This window comes from Melozone crissalis, unplaced genomic scaffold (assembly GCF_028551555.1).
Source record: "Melozone crissalis strain CALT ecotype California unplaced genomic scaffold, PUWL_Pcris_2 ptg000218l_1, whole genome shotgun sequence".
Classification (NCBI taxonomy): domain Eukaryota; kingdom Metazoa; phylum Chordata; class Aves; order Passeriformes; family Passerellidae; genus Melozone; species Melozone crissalis.
In genome coordinates, this window is record NW_026535981.1 from 563809 (window position 1) to 569808 (window position 6000).

Sequence of the window (6000 nt, forward strand, 5' to 3'; positions counted from 1 at the left end):
AATTACAAATTTAAAAGAAAGGCCTTGAGTATCCTTGGCCCAGAGACAAATTACCTCTGTAGTACCGGTTAATGTGAAACTGTACCAACAATCCCGTACGCTAGGGTGCGTGCAGATTTGCTGCTGTTCGTTTTCCCGATCTGTGGAAACACTGATTGACCTTGCTTTGCTGTAAGTAGAACCATTAACCATTCGACACCTAACACTAATTTTTTCACCTGTAAAAGCAAGAACAACAAAAAATCCTGCCACTGAGAGGCAGAAAGGATTTTAAAATGAGGGGATTATCCAGTGTGTGTGTATGCGGTGCTCTTTTCCAAGAGCGTCAGAGGCTACCCATGCATATTTATTCAGAGGGGTTTTCAGCACAAGTGGTACCTCGCCCACCGTGGGGAGGTCCACTAGGACAGGTTGTCCAGGGTAATGTGATGGATTGTTTGCATCGTCAGGACCTTCCAGTGAAGGGATGATGCTTGGAGGTGTGGGGTAAAAAGCGGTGACTTTGGGGCAGCCATTCACTCCCCACCTGCTATTTACCCCTTTAATGGCCTCCCACAGTTGACAGTCCCAGCTTGCTTTCTGGGGCTTAAGGAATCGCTTCAAAAGGCCATTTGTCCTTTCCACGATCCCGTTAGCCTGAGGGTAGTAAGGAGTATGAAAGGTCCACTTTATGCCTTCGGCTTTGGCCCAATCCTGAACCACCTTGGCAGTAAAGTGAGACCCGTTGTCAGACTGAATTTCTTGCGGCTTAGGAAAAGTTCCAAACCATCCCTGCAAAGCTTTCACTGTATTTTCACCTGTGGCCCTTTTAAAAGCATCAGCTTGTACCAACCCAGATACAATTTCCACTCCTACTAACACAAAATGTTTACCTCCTGATTTCTTAAAAGGACCAATATAATCTACCTGCCACGCATCCCACAAGCCTTTACCTTTCCTCAAATGCAGAGGGTCATCCTCTAAAGGATGCCTTTCCAGTCGCTTGCGGCACTGTTCGCAGGCCGATATGCATGTTTTACACATTTCCCTGGTGACTGGCCAGCCGCAGGTGTGTGCTTCCTGGTACAGATCTTTGGCACGTGTGTGCTGCCTTTTTACATGTAACCATTCTAACAGTTGATTCCAATCCTCTGAAATAGTTTCTTTTTTCAGGGGGCTAAGCCTTGCTAGTTCATCAACTTTGTTGCTCCATTCACCTGCTTGATTCCCATCAGTTTGATGAGAAGCTACCCAACCAACCAGAAAGTTTCCTTTACTGGCGATTTCTAGGATTTCTTTCCACTTATCTTTCTGCCACACTGGGATTCTGTTAACTTCCCAGCCATTCTTTTGCCAGAAAGGGAGCCACTCAGTGCAGCCTTTGTATACCGAATATGAATCAGTATAGATGTAAACAGGAGAAGTGTTTTGTGCCTCACGCTGGAAAACACTCCAGAGGGCTATGAGTTCTCCTACCTGAGCGCTGCCCTCCCCTTCTGTGATAATCTTTTCACCAGATGAAATATGTAAGGCAGCCACCTTATATTTCCAAATTTTTCCTTCCCGCTTTGAGGAAGCATCTGTAAACCAACAGTTTGCTGCTATTTCAGGTGAGAATGGTGATGCTATTTTTATTACAGAAGCAGGTTTGTCTTGGCTACTATCCAGGCTCTCAGTGTCTTGTATTGCCAAGAATTTTGCAGCACCTTCTGTGACAGAAAAGCTATTGCAATAATACTCTACTTGAGCATACCATTTCCTGACTGATGACTTTTGAGCTATGCCGTCAGGTGGAGGGGTCCCGTTTGTGACAGCTTTGATTACCTTGAAGGGACCTCTCAAGATGATAGCTTGCTGCCATGTGATTTTCTCTACTTCAATGAGAGCCAAACTAACAACAAACAATCCTTTTTCCCAGGTAGTGTATCTTTTTTCAGCATCTTTAAAACCACGGGAAAAGAAGCTGACAGGCCTTGTTGGGCCTTCAGGACCTCGCTGCCAGATGTGTATTGATAGCCCTGAGGAGGCAAATCCCCATTCCACTTGGAAGGGGTCTTTAGGGTGAATGGGCCCCAATGCCTGATGTGCAGTGGCTTCAAAAATCAGTAATTGTAATGCTTCCTCCTGAGAAGGAGTCCAATCCCATTTGATTCCTTTTCTCAGTAAATTGTAAAGGGGCCTAGCAATGATTGAGAAATCTGGGATGTGTTTCCTCCAGAACACTAACAGTCCTAAGGCTTGCTGGAGGTCTTTTTTGTTTTCAGGCATTTTCATCTGCTCTAGAGAAGTTAAAGTGTCAGGTGGGATGCACGTGCTGCCAGATCGCCACCAAATTCCCAGGAATTTTACTTCCTGAGAAGGCTTTCGAATTTTCTCTGAGGGAATCTTTAAATCAAGGCTCTCCAGATGAGAGATTATATTCTGCTGGAGATCCCCCACCTCTTTAATTTCCTCTCCTCCAAACAAAATATCATCAATGTATTGGTACACAGCTACAGTGTCAGGTTTAGGTATTTTTTCTAATTCTTTAGCTAAAGCATGATGTGCTAGTGTTGGAGAGTGTTTGTATCCCTGAGGGAGTCTGGTGAATGTGTACTGTTGTCCCTCCCATGTGAATGCAAAGCGATCCATGTCCTCTGGCTGTATAGGTATCATGAAGAACATGTCTTTGACATCTATGGTTGCCATGATTGTGTGAGCCTTTTCTTGTATTGATGTTATCAGTTCAGCTAAATTTGGCACTGCTGCAGTTAGAGGGTCAGTGTTGTCATTCAGCCTACGGTAATCAACCGTAAGCCTCCACTTCCTGTTAGGCTTTCGGACTGGCCACACGGGTGAATTGTATGGGGAGTGTGTGTTAATAATTATTCCTTGATCACGCAATTCCTGAATAACTGGTTTGATGCCTTCTCTGGCTCCAGAAGGCAAGGGATACTGTTTCACATTGATTGTTTTACTGTAAGGCAGTGCGGGTGCGGTCTGAAGCAGTCTAATGTTTAGTGGCGGAGTGCCAAAAGACCACAGGAAACCCTCAGTGTCTTCCCACTGCCTTCCTGAGAGGACATCCATCCCTAGCAGATTATTCGGTATGTCCCCAATTACCATTTTGACAACCAATTGATTTTCTTCTCCAGGGAGTGTTACTTTGACTAAAGCAACATTCATGGGTTCTATGGTTCCTAAAGCATTAAGAACGCAGCATTGCCTTTTTGTTGGAACGACTCCGCACTTCTGGGCATCTCTATGTGTTAGTGCGGAGATCTGGGCTCCTGTATCAACAATGTAGGTTACCAAAACTTTTTTAGGGCCTGTGATTGCTGTAATTAACATGTCTCCTGATTTATTTTTTGTGAGCATTCGTAAGTAAACCCAACCTCCACCCCTTCGCTCACCTGTAAGCGGTGGAGATATTAGTTTCCCGAAAGCTCTGTTGGTGAAGATTCACTGTTTGTGTTTTGGGGCACGGGCAGGTGGGCAGTTATGTTGCTTAGATTCTGTGAAAGAAGTTGCGAAAGAGTTACTTCTGGCTTACTGCTGGTGCTTTTCAGGAGACACGCAGCCAGGGTTTCACTGTCCAGGTTCTGTGAAAGAAGCTGAGAAAGAGTTAATTTTGGCTCACTGGCTGTGTTCTGTTGGAGAGACTGAGATGCAGCCTCACTGCCCAGGTTCCGAGGGAGAAACTGGGGAAGGGTTAACTTTGGCTCATTGCCTGTGTTCTGTGTGAAAGACTGTGATGTACTGTGTGTACTGAACTGTGTATTGGTAGGAGTGTTTGTTAGTTTCTGGTGAGGGAGGGGGATCGGGGCACTGGGCTGGGTAGTTGTTCTTCTAAAATTCCAGTTAGTTATGATTTTCTGCAATTTTTCAAGTGGTAAACCATCCATTATGTCCCGGGGAACCCCTTTCTTTATTCCCAGCATCCACCAGCGTTGTCTGTTGGAAATCTGTTTTCCTGGTTCTGTGTTTTCAGTATTAGGGGTTCCCATAAACCGGACACCTTTTGTTTTTTCTGATTTTTCTTCCAGGGTTTTTACAGGCCCATACTGTCTACAATAGTTTATTAAATCAACTGCTACCTCACCCCATGTCCAAATCTTGCGATTGCTGCTAGATGTGTCAGATGGTGTTGTGGGGGCCTGTGTTGGTGTGTAAGGTGAAGGTGCAGTGTCAGTGGATTCAGACTGATCAGTGGAGTTGTTAAGAAGTCTTTCTAATCTATCTATTGGGCTTAGAGTCATAACTGTTTTCTGAATAGTGATTGCTGTTGATTTCAATGTTTCTGGAAGCCCATGAATTAAAGGGGTCATTATTTCAGGCTTCACAGGCAATTGCATTGGGGATTCAAAACCAGGAATTAATTTTTTCTCATGAATCATTTGCAAACATGCAGCTTTTTGTACACTTTCTAGGATTTGGTCAGGGGTAGTAGCAATTGCTAAGGGATCACCCCTTTCCAGGGGATTTATTCCCCCGGCCCAATAGGCTGCATGTTGTGTTAGAGACCAGGCATCACGCTTATCTCCTGTTGTTAGGAAAACACCGTGTCCCCAGTAACCACTGGCTTCTTGTTCAGTTAACTTAATCTGGTCTCCGCCAGTAAGGGACACACGGAACACATATTCTGTTTCTGATTCATGGGGGAGGTGACCGAATTCCTTTTTCAATTTAGCTAATTCGGTAGCGCTGAATGGTGTTTGTTTGGTTGTTATGTGGGGATCCATGTCTTCATCATTAATGTAATTATATTCAGTTTTAATAAAAGGTCTCAAATGAGGACAACAATTTTCCCCACAATTTTTAGCTGTTTCAGATTCTTTGTAAGGATAGTTTTGTTTTGTTGCCTTGAGCTCTTTGTTAGGATAAATCTTTTTAATGTAAGGTGTTATCTTTTCTTCCTCCTCTGTAGAGGAGTTGATTTTGTGTATGGCTTTGGTGTGTTCTTCCCTAAGAGCAGCTCGCAGCATGTGAATTTCATTTCTGTCCTCATTTAACTGTTTTTGCAAAATTTCAACCAAATTTTGAAGGGAATCTATAATTACCATTTCCTCAGTTCTCCGTTTACAGCGGTTTTCTATGGCTGCAGTAAGACATGCTCCAAGAACTGAGCAAAGAATGTTTTTATTTTTACCCATTTTGAATTTTGATTCATGTTGCAGAGAACATATTCTATCAATGACGTTTTCCAAATTAAACCAATTGTTCACTGACCAAGTTTCTCCGCCAGATGACGGTTTGGCATGGTATTTAGCAAGCAACGTGTAAAAGTCAGCTTTTGCTTTAGGATTGAGATTTTCACTCATTTTGTGTGAAGGGACTAGGACTATACCAGGGAGCTGATTTGAGAAATCAAGTTACACAGTCATACAGACTTTTGTTCCACTCTGTCTCCCTAGATAGCTGAAGAAACCAAATCTGTCTGGAAGGCACTGTTTTAATTGCTTCAGATTGTCCCTTCCTTTCCAGACAGTCTAGACACACACACTTACACTCACACACAAATGTTTTCTCTGTGAGGGGACCAGAAACCTAAAACAGGGAAAAAACCACTCAGCCTTCGCTGAGCTGCCCCTCGCTCCCTGTGTAGGTGAAGGGACAATATCTGTCTAAAAGGCACTGCTTAATTACTTCAAGTCTGCCCCTTCCCTTTTAGACAGTCCAGGTACACAAAAATACAGCAGTAAAAAACAGTAACAGGTTCAAATTCAGCTCAAAAACAACAGTAACAGTTTCAGATTCAACTCAAATACAACAACAACAACAACAGTATCAATATCAATATCAGTAACAGCATCAATATCAGGATCAGGAGAAATATCAGTGTCAGTGTCCGTGCCGGTAAGATCAGTAACAGAAGTGACAGTAACAATTTCCCCTGCTTTTGCACCGAAAAATCTTTTGTGTCGATTCCGAAGGCTGTGTGCTCAATCGAGCGTTAGATTTGGCTTTGGCGTGTGCAGTCTGTGAGAGGTTACAGACTACACAAAACCCGCAAAACCTCACTGGCTACTGGAATCCTGTCCG